The sequence below is a fragment of the Rhinolophus ferrumequinum genome, chromosome 23 (assembly GCF_004115265.2).
Source record: "Rhinolophus ferrumequinum isolate MPI-CBG mRhiFer1 chromosome 23, mRhiFer1_v1.p, whole genome shotgun sequence".
Lineage (NCBI taxonomy): Eukaryota > Metazoa > Chordata > Mammalia > Chiroptera > Rhinolophidae > Rhinolophus > Rhinolophus ferrumequinum.
In genome coordinates this window covers 39,860,398-39,879,869 of record NC_046306.1, presented here as the reverse complement: position 1 = coordinate 39,879,869, position 19,472 = coordinate 39,860,398, and the positions used below count along the sequence as shown (strand labels likewise).

The window sequence follows — 19,472 nt, the reverse complement described above, 5'->3', positions numbered from 1 at the left end:
AATTGCTAAGGGGAAAAAGAATTGCAAAGGAAACTAATAAAAAACTTTAATCAGGGGTTTTCAAGTTCAAACTCTGCACAAGTATGTATGTCTCCTGAGTCCAGTAGTAACCACACTGTCCGGGTCCTCGCCAGCGTTTGTAAGTATCCCCTGCTAGGCTGGAGGGCCCTTCCAGCCAGGAATTGCACATGGGCACCTGACAGATCACAAAGGAAACTTGGAGTCCCTGGGAGTCAGCCAGCATCCCACACCCTCCCAGCAGCACTGAAATCAGAAGCCACCCCTTCTCTTTAGAACCAGCCAAGTTACTTCCTGCTTTCCCCAGGGACCTGCTGACAGGTGAATAAGTGTGGTCTGAATATGCACAACCAACAGTTGCAGGCTTTCATTCAATTTGTGGTTTACTAGAAAAAGAGGATCAAAAATCATCAGATCTTCCCAAATCAATGTCTAGGCTTGATATAAGTCCAAACAAACCCCATGGAATAAAATTTCACTGGAAGAATTAATGGAGAACATTGCTAAGAAAATTTTTTTGGGGGGCGGGGAAGATAAAGGGACAGAAAGTGGAGTAGGACCTACCCTGTCAAATCCTGCATGTAGTACAGAGCTGGGAAGAGGTGGGTTTATTCACCAAATGATGCTGGGTCTGGGGGTAAGCCAGTGGGGGGGGGGAGGGAAGAATTAAATAGCATTCTTACTTCAAAAACCACTTTTCAAATGACTCCAAAAGAATTTAAACAGTAATCTGTAAAACTGAAACTATAAAAAGTAGGAGAAAATATAAATGGCTGGTGGTTTGAGGATGCAAGAAAGGCTTTCTGAGCACAGGAGACATTTTAAAAATCCAAAGGAAAAGTACAAACACTTGACTACACAAAACATTAAAGTTTCTGCATGACAAAAAGTCATGAACACTCAGCACTTGGGCAAGCAAAGTCTGGATAGTGAAATTAGGAGTGTTATTTAGATGCCATTTCACATGTTGAAGTCAGACAAACCCTAGACTGGTCTTAGGGGACATGGCTTCTGGTTTTGGGGGGCAGGGAACGTGGCTGATTTCTGGGGACTCAAAGGTTCATGTGCAATCCTACCTGTGAAGAGGCCCTTAGTTTACAATACAGGAGAGACATCTGCCTCAGTTCATTTTTAAAAGTATTCGTGTAATCAAAGCAGAGCTAAATGCAATGGGGCATTACTTATTTGGGGGAAAATAAATCTGTGGTGATTTCTTCAATTAAAAAAAAGTGCTTTATTAAGCCAATGAAGTTCACCTCGCTAACTATTTAAATTAGCTAAATATTTGGAGTTTTGTATTTTGTATGCCTGACTAAACACATAAAATCATATACATGAAAACCAAAATTTACTAGGTTAACCTATTCAATTAAAATAGACTTAATTCATTAAAAATTGTAAAGTACAAGTGTTTCCACCAAATCTGATTTTAAAAATGCTCAAGTTTTCAGAATTTCAGGAGAGAGGGGGATCACATGTTAATACCTGCATCATCTACTATCACGTGACCACACGTCATGCTCAAATAAAACTGAGATATAAGTTCACAGCCATAATTAGAATACCTCTAGAATTTGTTTCTCACTTGGACACTATGAAGCTCAGCCACATCATGTAAATCAATCTTACAGATGGTTTCAAAACACAAATCAGCACACTTTGATAACTTTTCCTACAACTTTTGTGGGTATTCCAAGTTACTGATGGAGTCCTTGCAACCAAAGTTCCTTGAGCAGCATCAAGATGGAATGCCTGTAGCCTCATACCCCACGCCCCCCAAAAATCCCACTTTATTTTCTCAGAGTCTTCTACAAAATGACTGTTTAGACTTTCACAAAACCATTAGCAAGTTTAAAAATAGTTCCTGCTACAACAATACTCTGTAATTTAATCATGCATTCATTCAACATGGGATAATGCTGTTGAGTAGGTTTGCTAGTAGCTGTATTAACTTGTGGGGTTCCATTTACGCTCGCAGCTGACATTCCACACTTCTCAGGGATGATATTAAAATTACTTCACAACCTGGGATAGCCTGGGCCCTGATCAATCATGACAGACGCTGGCCATAAACGAGCAGGCTGAAAGTTCTAGATGGTCTGGCTCATCAGTGCAGGCTCTTCCTCCCCGGCCCTGGTTTCACAATCCCCTTCCTGCCCCTGGATGTGGGCTTGCAGGTGTGACTCCTTTCTGCACTGCCTGTGGCCTCTCCCCGGGTAAGTTCATTAACTTCCCATCTTCGGTGTCCACAGAGCCCAATGACTCCCTGTGTCTCCAGCTGCTTATGGAAAATTTCTATCTGGGTAACATACAAGATTTTTAAACTCAAGTTAAAAATCACACTCGGTATTTCCTCCCCACTCTTTTCCTTGGCTACATATGCAGGAACACATGTACGTACACCACACACACACACACACACACACACACACACACACTTCTGAATACCCACCACACCCCATCTGATAGGTGCATTTTTCTCAAGACATTGCTTTATTTCACTCCTGTGACACAACCCTATTCAATACAGATCTCAGGGGCTACTTACTTTTCATTCTTTGCAAAAACCTATGAAACAAATCTTGAGATAAATTTGCTCAGCTCTGGAGATCTAGAAATATCTGCAGGTGGATAGTAAATTCACCCAGCCACACCTCCCTGATCATGGCATCACTGCCCAAAGCTCCTCTGTTACTCCACAACTCTTCTCTGAATCCTTGAAATAGGAACTCCAGCTTCCCCATTCATCTCCTCACTTCAATTCAAGAAAGCCTGAATAGCCAGGGTTACAGATCTGTTAAAAGTACCTAATAGGAGGCTGAAGGCAAAGTCTCCTTTAAAAACATCCAATTTCAAACAATGGGTGTATAAGAACTGGGGGGCTGCTCCCAGCAGCCCTTTGTTCTAGGTCAGAGGCACCCAGTGACTGTTGCTACCTTTTCATGACCACACATTCCCACCATCCACTCTGCCAGCTCCCCAGAAGAGAGGAAATGAGACAAGTGAAAACTCAGGGTGCATTTTCCCACTCAATGGAGGTGATCAAGCAAAATGTGCCGTCAGTATAAAAACCCCTAAGTTGCCACTCCACACACACTGTTGCATTTGAGGCATCCTCTGGGCAGGTTCAGTGAGATCTGCCAGCTTCTGGGCAGCACGAAGATGGCACTCTGTAGGGCCTGTTTGCATTGTTTACCAGACTCCTGGGGTCCCTCAGATCTGATCAAACCCCACAGAACTGCCTCATTTGAATCAGGCACACAGAAGCTGGCCAACCAAAAATTTACTCTAGATTTACAAGGGAGGATTACTGTGCCTTTTTAATGTTCAGAATATAGTTTTACTATCCTGAGTGCCAGTGTTCCTTAGAAACTGCCTAGATGTCAGAAGGTGAACTAAAAACTAGTTGGGTGAACTAAACATTTCCCTTGGAACACTGGATCTAGAAGATGCTTTATAAGAATGTTCTGTGGCCAAATGAAGTTGGCAAACATTGTATATTATAGTAGCATCCTAAAAAGTCCCAATGCACATTATAATGATAAAGGCACTGAAAAGTCCTGCAGAGGAAAACTAGCTTAACATTAGCATTACTCTAATATATTTCACCTCTGTAACTCTTTAGTATTCTTTAGCAAAGTTGCATCCTAAACACAACTGGGTAAATTCTCCTACTGCATGTGGTATGCCTCTGAACAACAAAATGATTACTGGACCTGGAGCCATGGTTCTAGCTTTGGTGCTTTGACCTCTCCAGGCCTCTGTTTTCTCACCTACCAAATGCAATTAATAGTATTGTTGTGAGAAACAACTGAGATATTATCTGTAAAAGCATTTTATGAAGTGCCACAAGAGTATGATTCTCTGCTAAGGATATACTTTTTCCCCTCTTTCTGCCCCGCCCTTCCCCAAGCCGTTGTTTCTCAGTCTAGTTGTGTAGGACACAGCTCCCTGGTCCATGCAGGTGTTGTGAGCCTTGCACCTCCCCCCACCCCAGGCAGTCGGTAGCCAGTCGTCAGTCGGCTGCTCACAGCAGCTCCCAGCAGCTCTCGCCTGGCTGCCAGCCGTTCACGATGGCTGCCGGCCACTCACGCTGGCCACCAGCCACTCATGGCAGCACACGGTAGCCCACAGCAGCACACAATCTTAGCTGTAGAGGGCGCAGCTCACTGGCCCACATGGGAATCCAATCCACCACCTCTGCGTTAGGAGCATGGCGCTCCAACCACCTGAGCCACCAGGCCGGCCCAGGATATACTTCTTACTGTGTAAGTCCTCAAAATGCATTTACTAAGGGATACTTTTGTTCATTCTTGCAAGACCCATTTTTTGAGTGCTAATCAATAAGAGTTATGACCTGGCTTTTGACCTGAGGAAGTTCACAGACATTGGGCAAGTGGGGTCCTCTGCATCTACTCATAAGTGATACACACACAGGAATTCTGGGGTGCTGAAGGGAGTGCCTTACCAGGAAAATGAGGAGGGAGGTCAGAGAAACCTTCCCAGCTGAAACTATGAGGAAGCTTGCAGGATTCTTAGGAGGGTTGGATGTGCAAGGGGAGTGGAACCTAATGCCAAAATGATATAATGTGGGGAGTCTGTGAAGAACGGACCCAGTTAACATTGACCTAGCAGTGTTGCATGCTTTTTTACAGAGGAGAAATGAGTTATCTGTGTCCTCCAAGCAGAGGAAGAGGATTCAGCTCAGTAAGGAGGTTGCTTCTGGAGAGCGGAACTCCTGTTTGGAGTGGGGTACTGACCCTTGAATTTGAAGAAGGGGAGGGGGGATCTTAGGTGGGGAAAAGAGGGCGGCTGGGCAGTTACTTCTAAATAAGCACATATCATTGCCCTACAGGAAGTCAAGCTCCTGCTACCTACCCCTGCCTGGGGGCACGTGTGGGCTATTTTAGGTCTCCTTCTCTGCTTAGATAATCTGTCTGCAAGAGAATGTCAGCAGACATGGAGGTCCTGGTAGCAGGTTGGTCTTCTCTCATGTCCCCAAACCCCAAAACCACTGTCAACCACCAGCCTTCTTCACCAGCCCCTCATGCAAGGGCCCTTCAGTGTCCAGCCCCCCCCAGCCCCTGGCTCTGAATATCCTCTATGGAGGTGCCAGACCACTGAGAACTCACCAGTATTTTAGAGAGATATTAGAACCTGAGGCAAAAACAAAAATGTGCTCTTCTATGTACATTTATCAAAACATTCTCCCATATTTGAACTGGGTAAAAAATTAATAAAAGTTCTACAGTCAAAAACATGACTATATATAAAACTGGCATTGTCTAATCTGTTGCATGTCATTGTTGATATACAGGACAGTTAGCATGTGCCTAGGTAGACAGGGAAGTCCCTGGTGTAATAAAGAAAAGACAGCCATATCCTAAAACTTGAGGTTTTTCGCTCCAGGACATAATGTAACAAGGCCCTGTGATTAATCATAAAATTCCTTTTGGCCTGACAAATGGAGCTGATCTGATAGGTAAGAGTCGCTTACTTTGCTAATTCCTTTAGGAAGGGCAAGCAGAACAAACCTGGTAGACGAATTTCATTAGAAGGCGCCAGTTCCCTTCTTCAAACAGCTCCCCTTCCCCAAGCAGGCAAGGGAAGGTATAAAAGTAACAGGTTTTGCCTCAGTCATGGGGCACCCTCCATTCAGGACCCCCTCCCCCTCGGGAGCTGCAACCTCTTCTCCTGCCTCTAATAAACTATCCTCTTTCTAAAACTTTTTGCCTCTCCCTGGTCCGTGTGTCCATTCTTCGGCTTCACAAGACAGGATCCTGGCCCACAGTCAGAAACTGCCGGCAGAACATCACCTACATCTTTGTCGACCCTCATAAACCCCCAAGTGGGGACCAGACATACTGAGGGTGCTTGGAAATAACTGTCCTCATTGCACAGGACGCAAGGTCATATCATAACAACAATCCATCTTTACTTAAAATGCTGGTATTTTGTTCATCATGGATTTTTTACATTAAATTAGATTTTTAAAAAATATTGCATTGAAATACTATTTATCTTAATTTCTGAGAACCTCCAAGTGTTTATTTTTCTTGCAATATTTACAAAGTCCTGTTGGTTGAAGACTGCTCTGTGGTTTCCTTGTTGATGACTGCATGTTCCTAAGAAACCCCAGTGTGCCTAAAACCCTCAGGCCTGGAAGAAAGTGTAGTTCCATTGCGTGCGGGGTCAGAGAGTGGCCTCCTCTGCTGAATTCGGAAAGCCCCAAGGATTTGAGAGCTCTAAGAAGAGAGGAGCCTCTTGCGGCCCAGGGGGCCAGTCTTGTCCTGTATTTCTTGGCAACATATTACAGACTTTAAAGCTGAATTTTGCACATCCTGCTGTCCCCGGGCGTCCAGGGGTGCCCTGTGACGGGTGGGTGGACGCTGCACTGGTGGAAGTCGAGGCCAAGGGTGGAGGCCTCAAAGTGGGAAAGTGGCCCCGTCCCTTCCCAGCAGGAACCCTGGGCTCCACCTCTGCCTGCTGTGCCGCCATCAATCACCCAGACAGCCCAGTCTCTCCCCTCACCGACCCTCCTGCTGGGGCTTCTTCCCGGGGGAGGAAATCACCGACCCGAACGTTTGCCGGGTGCACGCGCTGGGCTCGTGAGCCAGGTCTGAGCTGGGCACCCGAGCGGTGAGACGCCCCCGCCACCTCACCCCCCACCCCGCTCAGGCCCACGCGCACTTGACACCTTTCAGACATTTCCGCAGGTAGAACTCGACAAGGGTCTCTACCTCGAGCGCGCGCGCACACACACCCACCCGCACCTCGAGGTTCCGCGCCAGCACCCCCCCTCCCCCCGGGTTACCCCTCACCCCACCCTCGCAGAGGTCAGCCGAGGATACCCCATGGACCGAACTGGACCAGCGGCCGCCTCGCAGCGCCGTAATGTCACCCTGACCCTGCGATGACGTCCACACTCCCTAGTGCCCCTTCCCCCATCGATCCCCACGACTCCTGAGGACACTCGCTAGTCCTCTCCCCCAAGTCCACCCCGGAGCGGTGAAGAGTGTGAGGAGCAGCACTCCGCACCTTGAACCCCGCAGAGCCCCCACCCGCGCCCTGCTGGGTTGCGGGTACGGGGGTGGGGTCTCCGCTGCCGCCGCCCCTTACCTCGTGCAGGCCCTCCCCGCAGGTCCCCGAGGCGGGGGCGACCGGTGGCTTAGCTGACTAGCGTGGGGCTGGGTTTCCCCTCCGGGGAGGAGCTGGAGGAGGAGGAGGAGGAGGAGGAGGAGAAAGGAAGAGGGCAGTGGAGGAGGGGGGAGGGGAGGGAAGGGCTTTGTGTGGGCCTCCGGCCCTCCCTCCACTCCAGCGCTAGCCATCCCCCACCCCCAGCACTCCAACGACCGTGATCCGAGGGGGCGAGGAAGGCGCCTGCGCGACCCGGGGTCCCACCACCCCCTCCCTGGTACCTCCCACCCTTCGCTCCTCGGGATGTGCTGCCTCTGCGCTCAGCCTGGACCTGGATCCCAGGCTACGACGCGGGAGAGCTGGGACCGGAAAGTTTATCTAACTCGCAGCAAACTTGGTCGGACCGGCTCCCAACCCGCCTTGGCGCCGCCACTCGGCCCTTCTGCATTCCCCGGGGAGGACCGGAGCTTTTTGTTCTCGGAGATTCGTCCCGGCCTCCTTTCTTGCCACTCATTGCAGGGCAGCACAAACGCGCGCGCACCGGGTTCCTGGGACAAGCCCGCCGCCCAGCCGCAGACCCCGGGCTCGGTGCGCGGGCAGGAAAGCCGTGGTCGGAGGTCAGCGCTGGCTGGGCCCTTGTCCCGCCTGCGACCTGCATTAGAAGCCTTGGCGGCCGCCGCGTCCCAGCTGCGGGGTATTTTGCTTCGTCCTCGCTGAGAAGGGGGCCCAGCCCCGCCCGCGCCGGGGGGAGCGAGAGTAGCGGGGAGGCGGGATGTGGTTTGGCTCTGCGCTGGGAGACCTTTATTACCCCGAGGGAAGGCGACTGGGACGGCCGGGGAAGCTGGGAGCTGCGGCCGGCTCCCCGCCAGGCACCGTCAGGCCGGACCCTGGTGAGCTGCCTGCCGAATCCTCCCACTTCCTTTGGGGGGAAACTAACAATCAGAGTTACTGAAGTAGCCGGTGTCGCAAAAAAAAAAAAAAAAAAAAAAAAAAAGCCTCAAGGACACCTGTTTTAGATGGAAGCACTAAAAGGAAACAGAAAAAGACCTTATTTTTGTTCTTTTTCTGCTTTAGACCAATAGCAGAAAAAAACCCAAACACTTGCATTTCATTGGTGTTCTTGTAAATGCTGCCTTCTAAAATACCAAGATTTATTTGTCATTTGTAATCAGCTCAGCTGGCAGGAAACAACCCACTGCACTTATGTTTCTGTTCTACCTTATTTTTGTTCTTTTTCTGCTTTAGACCAATAGCAGAAAAAAACCCCAAACACTTGCATTTCATTGGTGTTCTTGTAAATGCTGCCTTCTAAAATACCAAGATTTATTTGTCATTTGTAATCAGCTCAGCTGGCAGGAAACAACCCACTGCACTTATGTTTCTGTTCTACACCCATTCAGTAAATAATTGAGCACCTGCTATGCGCCAGGCACTGCGCTAATGGGATACGCTGGAGAAGAGAAAGATCTCCCTGCCCTTGTGTGGCTGACTTTCTGGCGGGTTTGGGGGCAGGGGCGGGAGACAGAGGGTGAACTGTGAACATCAATAATTATTTGGGATGTTAGGTCACTGATAGGAATGCGGGTGTCCCAGGCAGCATGTAGAATTAAATAGGTGGGGTGGTCAGAGTAGCCTGTTGAGGTGGCATTTGAGCAACGTGGAAGCTTCTGAGGTTTGGATGCAGGGTGATCTGATCTATGTTGCAGAAAGGTCAGTTTGATGACTGTGGAGAGCCTACTGAGGGGCAAAGGTGGAAACAAGTTAGGAGGGCTATTGAAATAACCTAGGCTGGAAGTGAGGGTGGCGCATAGCTGTGATGGTGAAGAGAAAGAGTTGGATTCTTATGTACAGTCATGTAGTAAATAACAACGATACATTCTGATGTTAGGTGACTTCGTGTTGTGCGAACATCATAAACTGCACTTACACAAACCTAGATGGTATAGCCTACTGCACACCCAGGCTGTATGGTGTAGCTCTAGGCTACAAGCCTGTGCAGCATGTTACTATGCTGAATACTCTAGGCAATCGTAACACAACAGTATTTGTGTATCTAAACATAGAAAGGGTGCAGTAAATGCGGTATGAAAGATTAAAATAGTTCACCTGTACAGGGCACTTACCATGAATGGAGCTTGCAGGACTGGAAGTTGCTCTGGGTGAGTCAGTGAATGAGTGGCCAGTGAATGTCAAGACTTAGGATGTTACTGTACACGACTGTAGATTTAGGCTACACTAAGTTTATTTAAAAATAATTTTCTTTCTTCAATATTAAATTAATCTTAGCTTACTATAACATTTTTACTTTATAAACTTTTTAATTTTTTCAACTTTTTGACTCTTGTAATAACAGCGTAAAATACAAGCACATTGTACAGATGTACAAAAATATTTTTTCTTCATATCTTTATTCTGTAAGGTTTTTTTCTATTTTTAAAATGTTTATGTTTTTTACTTAAACTTTTTTGCTAAAAACTAAGCCACAAACACACACATTAGCCATGGCCTACACAGGGTCAGGAGCATCTGTATCACCGTCTTGTCCCACTGGAAGGTCTTCAGGGGCAGTAACGAGCATGGAGCTGTCATCTCCTATGATAACAATAGCTCCTTCTGGAATACTTCCCAAAGGACCTGCCTGAAGCTCTTCTTCAGGGGTTGTCACTCTTTTCAGAAATATGTCCATGATGGTTTGCTTGGTTTGTTTCTTTGTTCATCATAGATTTGCTTGTAAGCAGATAATGCACCATGAACATTCCTCTCTGCTAATGAAAACCTTTTGGTGTTGGGATCTGTGTTTCCAAACTTTTTAAGGGCTTGTTGAGGTCTGCAATTCTTCTGCTAAACCCTTCATTGTGAATTTTCTTGGAGGTTCTTCTTTTTCTTCTGCAGTTTCCTTTTCTCTTGCCTTCTTCAGCTATGCATTCCTGTTCCAGTTGCAGCAATTCCTCATCTGTCAAAACTTCAGGAACCACCTCTAGAAGCTCCTCACTGTCGTCCTAACCACATGCAGGTTAAAGTTGTTTGCCATCTCACCCATAGCCTTGTTGATTTTTGCAACCTTTGCGCTATGACATTTGGACAGCTATGACACCACTAGGCAATAGGAATTTTTCAGCTCCATTATAATCTTATGGGACCACTGTCATAAACATCGTTATGTGACTCATGACTATTTTGAAGGTAGAACTGACAGGAATTCCTAAGAGGTCACTATGGGGCGAAAGGGCATGATGCACAGAGGCAGACCTGGCCTCCCCTCCCTACCTCTTCTGTCCCTTCTTCAGCCCCGGAATGATTCCGTTTCACAGACAGCACCCCAGGTAATTGCTGAAGAAATATGGCCTCTGTTTCTTTCGTCCTGTTCTTTCCCCTTTCTCACTTTCCACTCACCCTCTTAAAAACTTCCTTCATCTTGTGGACATTGCCCCATAGGCTCAATCTGTTCCAGAACTTAGAGCCCATTGGTCCTCTACTTCCCCAGGAAAACATATTTTGTTGGAGAGATGGACTTATTTTGTTGGGCATTATTCATTCAAAACTATTTATTGAGTTGCTATTGTGTACCAAGCATTATTGTAGGCAGTGGGGCTGCAGCAATGAACCAAACAGACCAAATCTGCACTCTCATGGAACTCACATTCTAATGGAGAGAGAGAGGCAGTAAGCCAGACAAACAAGAAAAATAGGTGGCCTGGTTGATGTTAAGTGCTATGGAGAAAAACCCAGGACGAGAAAGAACGGATGCTGTGGAGGCCACAATTTAAAACAGGTGGTCAAAGCAAACTCCAGGGAGAAAAACACAAAAATAACAAACCCTAAACCCTCTCATGGACTTACCTCACTTTTGGCAGGTTTGACATCCCAACCCCAGGGTTCCCAGAGACTGAAGTGGCCACTCCACTTAGCTGCAGAGATCACAAGTGCTCTGGGGGCACTTTTGTCAACTGAGGACCTGCTAGCCAAGAAATGTCATTTCTAATGAAGTTATTTCCCCTCTAAAGTAAACCCAGCAGCACTGGCTCCAGAATGATTGCCCAGAGCTGGCAACTCAGCAACTTCTCTCCTCTCTTGAGGACGGCAAATACAAGTGAGTGTCCTGTGCACATAAAATGACTTGAAAAGAGCTGTTTCGTACTTCAGAGCTGTAGAATAATCATAATAATAATTAATGGAGATTCTTTACTGGTGTGCAGTTGTACTGTGACATTACCTTGCTCAATCTCCATAGCTACCTGGGAGACAGGTAGGGAATATCAGTGGATAGTTAACTAATTCCTAGTAGTAGGACTTATCTAACAGTTAGATGGTGGTTAGAAAGGCCTATCTCCTTCTCTAAAGTGTGGTTCGTGTAGAGAGAGGTGGTTCTTCACAGGACGGGGCATCTGGCATGATTACCTATTTTATTTATTTATTGTTTACTTGTATCTTTGTTTCAAAATCTAAAAGAAAGGAGTCAGTGATTATCTCTGGAGTGTGGGATTATTGGGACTTTAACTTTTCAATTTGTATGTTTATGAACAGTCTGAATATTTCAAACCGTGTATTACTTTTTTAATTAGGAAAAAGCATTAATTTTATATATAAAATTGTATACATAGAGAGAATTAAAAGTACAAGTATAAAAGAGAACTTACATGTAATTACCTAATATTTTGATTTCTTCTTTGACCTTGTTATTTAGAACATTTTAAAATTTCCAAATGTTGAGGTTTGTTGTTCTTTAAATTTTTGTCATTACATAATTTGCAGGTTTATTGCATTGTGGTCAAAGAATGTAGCTTGTATAATATCTGCTTTTTAAAAAAAATTAATTGGGCTTTCTTTGTGACCTAGTCTTTGATCCATTTTGAAAAAGAGTTCTGTATTTATTAGAAAAGATAAACACCCATGTAATTAGCATATAGTAGTTAAAAACTGTTTCTTAATGAACTTGAACACCAATTAATTAAATGTTAATTGATCTTTTATGTTTATTCTAATTCTCTGTGTTATTTATACTATTTTATCTGCCAGTCTCCTAATTTATACCCTACTGCTCTTCCTGAATAAAATGGACTTAGGGTAGATCTGTTAACATCTTCTATTTCAATTGGAGTTCTGACATTTTCCTTTGGATTTCTAACCATCCAGGTTCTAGCATTTTCATGCTGTGTTACACAGTACATAAATATTTACGTGCACTATAGTTTCACCGTGGATTGCATAGTTATCAGTATGATAAATTTTTGCCCCATTCAATGAGTTTGCCTTAATTTACTCCATGACTAAAATTCCTATCATGACCCTTGCTTTTTTTGTGTTTGCATTCATAAATTTTTGTCTATCCTCTATTTTAAACCTTTCTGTATCATTTTATTTTATATGAGTCCTCTTGAAGCAACACATACCACAATTGAATTTTGTTTTTAAACATGACTGGTAAATTTGGTTTAATTTCTGCCATCTTGTTTTATGCTTTTGAGGTTTTATAACACCCTGCCATTTCCTAAGTCCTGTGCTGTTTGGTTAAACCAACTGTACTTTATCTCTTTATATATTCTCCAGTTATTTGAAAAGTATACTTCTTGTTTAAACCATAGTGGTTCATGTATTCCTTTATTCAACACAACACTTGATTATCTGTTGGGTGTCAGGCATTTTTCTAGGCATTGCAGATATTATGATAAAAGAAAATGTTTCTCTCAAGATACTTTCCATCTAATGGCAAAACAGACAATAAACACACAAATACATAAATATGAAGATATACAGGGCATGAAGCCTGCCATGAAAACATGTCAGAATAATGTGAGAGTGGCTGGAGGGCCTACATTACTTGAGTGATTGGAGAAGACCTCCCTGACGAAGTGACATCTAAGCTGAGACAATAACAAGAAGGACCCAGTCAGGCAGATTTCTGGAGAAGAATGTTGTCGTTTAGGCAGAAGGAATAGTTAGAGCCAAGGCCCTAAGGTGGGCCTCTAGGAGTAGGGAAAACAGCACCAATACTAATCCTAAGGGCTGGGGGACAGCTAGGGAGGGTTTGAAGCAGAGAAATGGCCCAATCTGATTTCTATTTTAAAAGTAACCATAAAAGAGGCTGTGGGGAGAACGGATTGTAAGGAGGAGACAGTAGTGAATGAAAGGACACAAGCAAGGTAGTTTTGCAGTCACCAGACAAGGGATGGTGGAAGAGATGCAGATGATGGATTTAGTAAGGGCCAGAGACAGAGAGGTCAGATGGATTCAAAGCCTGCTATTGAAGGGTTTCAGAACACGCTACTCCAGAATATACCTGTTTGACATACTGACTAACTTGAGCTACAGGCCCTTGCTAAATAGGTATAAGAAGGGCATCCTGACCTCCCTGCTTCTTCCTGAAAGCAGGAGCTAAAACTCCCATGTGAAAGCTGACCTCCCTACACCATGAGGAAAAGAACATTCTTTTTTTTTTAATTAAAGTTTATCGGGATGACAATTTTTACTAAAGTTACATAGATTTCAGGTGTACCAGTCTGTATTACATCATCTATAAATCCCATTGTGTGTTCACCACCCAGAGTCAGTTCTCCTTCCATCACCATATATTTGTTCCCCCTTTACCCTCATCTCCCACCCCCCCACCCCCCTTACCCTCTGGTAACCACTAAACTATTGTCTGTGTCTATGAGTTTTTGTTTCTCATTTGTTTGTCTTGTTCTTTTGTTGTTTTTGGTTTATATACCACATATCAATGAAATCATATGGTTCTCTGCTTTTTCTGACTTGTTTAGTTTAGCATTATAATCTCAAGATCCATCCATGTTGTCACAAGTGGTCCTATTTCATCTTTTCTTACCGCCGAATAGTATTCCATTGTGTATATATACCACAACTTCTTTATCCATTCATCTATCGAAGGACATTTTGGTTGTTTCCATGTCTTGGCCACCGTAAACAAAGCTGCAATGAACATTAGAGCACACATGTCTTTATGGATAAATGTTGCTGGGTCATATGGTAATTCTATTCATAAGTTTTTGAGGAACCTCCACACTTCCTTCCATAGTGGATGCTCCAGTCTGCATTCCCACCAACAGTGTATGAGGGTTCCTTTTTCTCCACAACCTGTCCAACACTTGTTACTATTTGTCTTGTTGATGATAGCCATTCTGACTGGGGTGAGGTGGGTTTTATTTGCATTTCTCTGATGATTAGTGATGTTGAGCATTTTTTCATATGTCTATTTGCCATTTGTATGTCCTCTTTGGAGAAATGTCTCTTCAGGTCGTCTGCCCATTTTTCAATTGGGTTGTTTGTTTTTTTGTTGTTGAGTTGCACGAGTTCCTTGTATATTTTAGATATTAGCCCCTTATCAGAGGCACTTTTTGCAAAAATCTTCTCCCATTCAGTTGGTTGCCTCTTTATTTTGTCGATAGTTTCTTTTGCTGTGTAGAAGCTTTTAACTTTGATACAGTCCCAATCATTTGTTTTAGCTTTTCTTCCCTTGCCTTTGGAGTCAAATTCATAAAATGCTCTTTGAACCCAAGGTCCATAAGTTTAGTGCCTATGTTTTATTTTATGCATTTTATTGTTTCAGGTCTTATGCTTAAGTCTTTGATCCATTTTGAATTAATTTTGGTACATGGTGACAGCAGTCCAGTTTCATTCTTTTGCACGTGGCTATCCAATTCTCCCAGCACCATTTATTGAAGAGGCTGTCTTTTTTCCATTGTATGTTCTTTGCTTCTTTGTCAAAAATTATCTGTCCCTATTTATGTGGTTTTATTTCTGGGTTCTCAATTCTATTCCATAGGTCTATATGTCTGTTTTTCTGCCAATACCATGCTGTTTTGATTATTGTTGCCCTGTAGAACAAGCTAAAGTCAGGGAGTGTGATACCTCCAGCATTGTTCTTTTTTCTTAAGATTGCGTTGGCTATTCAGGGTCTTTTGTGGTTCCAAACAAATCTGATGATTTTTTGTTCTATTTCTTTAAAAAATGCCATTGGGATGTTGATGGAGATTGCATTACATCTGTATATTGCTTTGCGTAATATGGCCATTTTAACTATGTTGATTCTTCCAATCCATAAGTACGGAACGTCTTTCCATTTTTTTGTGTCTTCTTCAATTTCTTTTAAAAATGTCTTATAGTTTTCAGCATATAGGTCTTTCACATCCTTGGTTAAGTTTATTCCTAAGTATTTTATTCTTTTTGCTGCAATTGCAAAAGGAATTGTTTTTTTAATTTCTTTTTCTGATACTTCATTGTTAGTATATAGGAACATATATTCCTATATATAGTATATACGTTGTATATAGGATATGTATCCTATATATATTATATTTGTTAGTATATACGTTGATTTTTTAGCCAACAACTTTACTGTATTTGTTGATTGTTTCTAATAGCTTTTTGGTGGAGTCTTTAGGGTCTATATATATATAGCATCTATATATAGCATCATGTCATCTGCAAAGAGTGACAATTTAACTTCTTCATTCCCAATTCGGATGCCTTTTATTTCTCTCTTGCCTGATTGCTCTGGCAAGGACTTCCAACACTGTGTAGAAAAGCAGAGGTGATAGGGGACAGCCCTGTCGTGTTCCTGAATGTAAAGCAAAGGGCTTCAGTTTTTCACCATTAAATACGAGATTAGCTGAGGGTTTGTCATATGTGGAATTATTATGTTCAGGTATTTTCCTTCTATACCTATCTTATTAAGTGTTTTAATCATAAATGGATGTTGCATCTTGTCAAATGCTTTTTCTGTATCAATTGATACAATCATATGATTTTTGTCCTTTATTTTGTTTATGTGATGTATCACATTGATGGATTTGTATATGTTGAACCATCCTTGTGCCCCTGGGATGAACCCCACTTGGTCGTGATGAATAATTTTTTTAATGCATCATTGCGTTCGATTTGCTAGAATTTTGTTTAGGATTTTTGCATCTGTATTCATCAGGCATATTGGTCTGTAGTTTTCTTTTTCTGTGTTGTCCTTACCAGCTTTTGGTGTCAGGGTAATGCTGGCCTCATAAAATGAGTTAGGGAGTGCTACCTCTTCTTCAATTTTTTGGAAGATTTTGAGCAGGATTGGTATTCGATCGTCTTTGAAGGTTTGGTAGAATTCACTAGTGAAGCCATCTGGTCCCGGACTTTTGCTTTGGGGAAGGTTTTGGATGACTGATTCAATTTCATTACTGGTGATCAGTCTGTGTAGATTTTCCAATTCTTCATGGTTCAGCCTAGGAAGGCTATGTGTTTCTAAGAACTTGTCCATTTCTTCTAGATTATTGAATTTTGTCACATATAGTCCATCATAGTATTCTTGGATGATCCTTTGTATTTCTGTGGCATCTGTGATAACTTCCCCTTTTTCATATCTGATTTTGTTTATTAGTGTCTTCTCTCCTTTCATCTTAGTGAGCCTACCCAAGGGTTTGTCAATTTTGTTAATCTTTTCAAAGAACCAGTTCTTTGTCACATTAATTTTTTCTATTGTCTTTTTGTTCTCTATTTCATTTAGTTCTGCTCTGATTTTTGTTATTTCCTTTCTTCTGCTGACCTTGGGTTTCACTTGTTCCCCTTTTTCTAGTTCTTTAAGGTGTAACATGAGGTTATTTATTTGGGATTTTTCTTGTTTCTTGATACGCCTGTAATGATATAAATTTCCCTCTTCAAACTGCTTTCGCTGCATCCCAAAAATTTTGGTAGGATGTATTTTCGTTCTCATTTGTTTCGATGTATCTTTTGATCTCTCCTCTAATTTCTTCTTTGTCCCTGTCATTCTTTAGAAGTATGTTATTTAATCTCCATGTATTTGTGGTTTTTCTTGCTTTCTTTTTGCAGTTGATATCCAATCTCAAAGCCTTGTGATCAGAGAATATACTTGGTATGATTTCAATCTTCTTAAATTTGCTGAGGTTAGTTTTATGTCCCAATATATGGTCTATCCTTGAGAATGTTCCATGTACACTAGAAAAAATGTATAATCTGATGTTTTAGGATGAAGTGCTCTATAAATGTCAATTATGTCCATTTCATCTAATGTATCATTTAGGGCTGCTATTTCATTATTTATATTCTATTTGGATGATCTATCCATAGCTTTCAATGATGTATTTAGGTCCCCTAGTATAATTGTGTTTTGGTCAATTTTTCCCTTTAGTTCTGTTAGTAGTTGCTTGGTATATTTCAGTGCTCCCTGATTGGGGGCATAAATATTGATGACTGTTATGTCTTCTTGTTGTATAGTCCCTTTTACCATTATGAAATGTCCATCTTTGTTGCTTGTTACCTTTTTCACCCTGAAGTCTGTTTCATCTGATATCATTATGTCTACACCTGATTTTCTCTGGATACCATTTGCTTGGAGTGTCAATTTCCACCCTTTCACTTTGAGTCTATGCTTGTCCTTGTAGCTGAGATGTGTCTCTTGGAGACAGCATATGGTTGGGTTTAGTTTTTTGATCCAATCTGTTACTCTGTGCCTTTTTACTGGTGAGTTCAGTCCATTTACATTTAGGGTGATTATTGATATGTGAGGATTTCCTCTCATTCTATCTTTAGTTTTTTGGTAAAAGTGTGTCTCCATTGTTTCTTTGCCTTTTTGTTGTTGTCTATTATTTCTGTGTGGTGGTATTCTATGATGTTTCCCTCTGTTTATTCTTTTATTACAGTATATATATTTCAGTTCTTGGTTTTTTTTTTTTTTTGAGTGGTTACCATTAAGTTTATGTAAAAGAAAGTTTGATATTTAGAGTATTCCATTTTCTTCAGCATGCTTACTTTCTCCATTCCCATATACCAGTTCAGGCCTTTACTCTCCCCCTTTTTATGTTTTGGTTGCCACAAATTGTCCCTGTTGATGGTGGTCGAATAGCCTCCTTTAGTATTTCTTGTAGTGCAGGTCGTGTATTAGAAAATTCCCTCAGCTTCTGTATGTCTGGAAAGGTCTTTATTCCTCTTTCGTATCTAAAGGATGTCTTTGCTGGATATATTATTCTTGGCTTATAATTTCTCTCTTTCAATAGTTTGAATATTTGGTTCCACTCCCTCCTGGCTTGTAGAGTTTCTGCTGAAAAATTGGATGATAATCTAATGGGCTTTCCTTTGTAGGTTACCGTCTTCTTTTCTCTGGCTGCCTTGAGGATTCTTTCTTTGTCGTTGATTTTTGACAGCTTCAATACAATGTGCCTTGGAGAAGGCCTGTCGAGGATCCAGTTCTTTCCACAAGTTTGGGAAGTTCTCATCGACTATTTGTTTGAATATACTCTCTGTTCCCTTCTCTCTTTCTTCTCTTTCTGGTATGCCCATTATTCTTATATTGCTCTTTCTGATGGAGTCAGAAAGTTCTTGTAGAGTTCTTTCATTTCTTTTATGTCTCAAGTCTCTTTCTTCTTCCATCCGTGTCATTTCCAGGTTTCCATCTTCAATGTCACTGAGTGGAAAAGAACATTCTTATTACTAGAGATGGGAAGTTGAGGCCAAGAAGAATCTGTGCAAACATACCTTGTGAAAATAATCCTTATCTTCCTTTGCCTCCTCATATGGTTACTTTCCCACAGTTACTACTTTTTGTTCAACCTAGTATATAAGCACTTAGGCCTAGATGCTTTTTGTGTCATCATTTTCCTGTGAAGACTTCTATGTACATGTAAAAATAAAATTTGTATGCTTTTCCCCTGTTGATTTGTCTTATGTAACCTTAAATCTAGGGTCCAGTGAGAGACTAAGAGGACAGAGGAAAAATGTACCTCCTCTACACTATAAAGGTAGGACCCACTGGGTATGCTTTCTTACATGTACCTCTTATTTTACATTTGGATACAATTTAGATTACACTTTTGTTGAGTTTAGCTATTGATAATTCTTCAGTATACTCCAATCTGCTTTTCTTTGTCCACAGTGAGGCACCCTTTGTACCCATTTCATCTGTAGGCTTTCATCTTTTTTGATTGCCGGAGGAGGTGAATGGTACAGTCGGCCATGTGGGCTAGATGTTTCTCACTGCATTGGGTCATAACACATAAGACGCGCTTAATGAAATAGCCCAGGTGTGGGAACAGCAGCCCCAGTGGGAGGCGCTGGAAGCTCCGGACCGCCAGTTAGAGGAGGTCCTCACTGTGTTGTGTCATAACTCGGAGGAAGCGCTTGCTGAAATAGCCCCAGTGCATGACCAGCAGTCCTGTTGGGAGGCATTGGAAGCTCAGATCTGCCTGTTAGAGGAGGAGCCCCAGAGTGGAGACTCTGAGGCAGAGGCGGATGATGCGAGTGGAAGCGATATAGCTCCCTGACCCCCCAAGCCCGGCCCATCATGCAGCAAAAGGTAAAGCATGAGCAAC

General features: G+C 42.7%; 1 protein-coding gene across 2 annotated transcripts in view; it reads right to left on the bottom strand.

The window, feature by feature from the left end:
* The window catches only part of RIN2 (Ras and Rab interactor 2), a 234,493-nt gene extending 227,228 nt beyond the window's left edge, over positions 1 to 7,265 (bottom strand). For both annotated transcript variants that reach the window (XM_033094664.1, XM_033094660.1), the window contains exon 1: positions 7,138 to 7,265. The gene's annotated coding sequence lies outside the window, so the exon portion shown is untranslated. The remainder of the gene's footprint in view (positions 1 to 7,137) is intronic.
* Between the last annotated feature and the right edge of the window lie 12,207 nt (positions 7,266 to 19,472).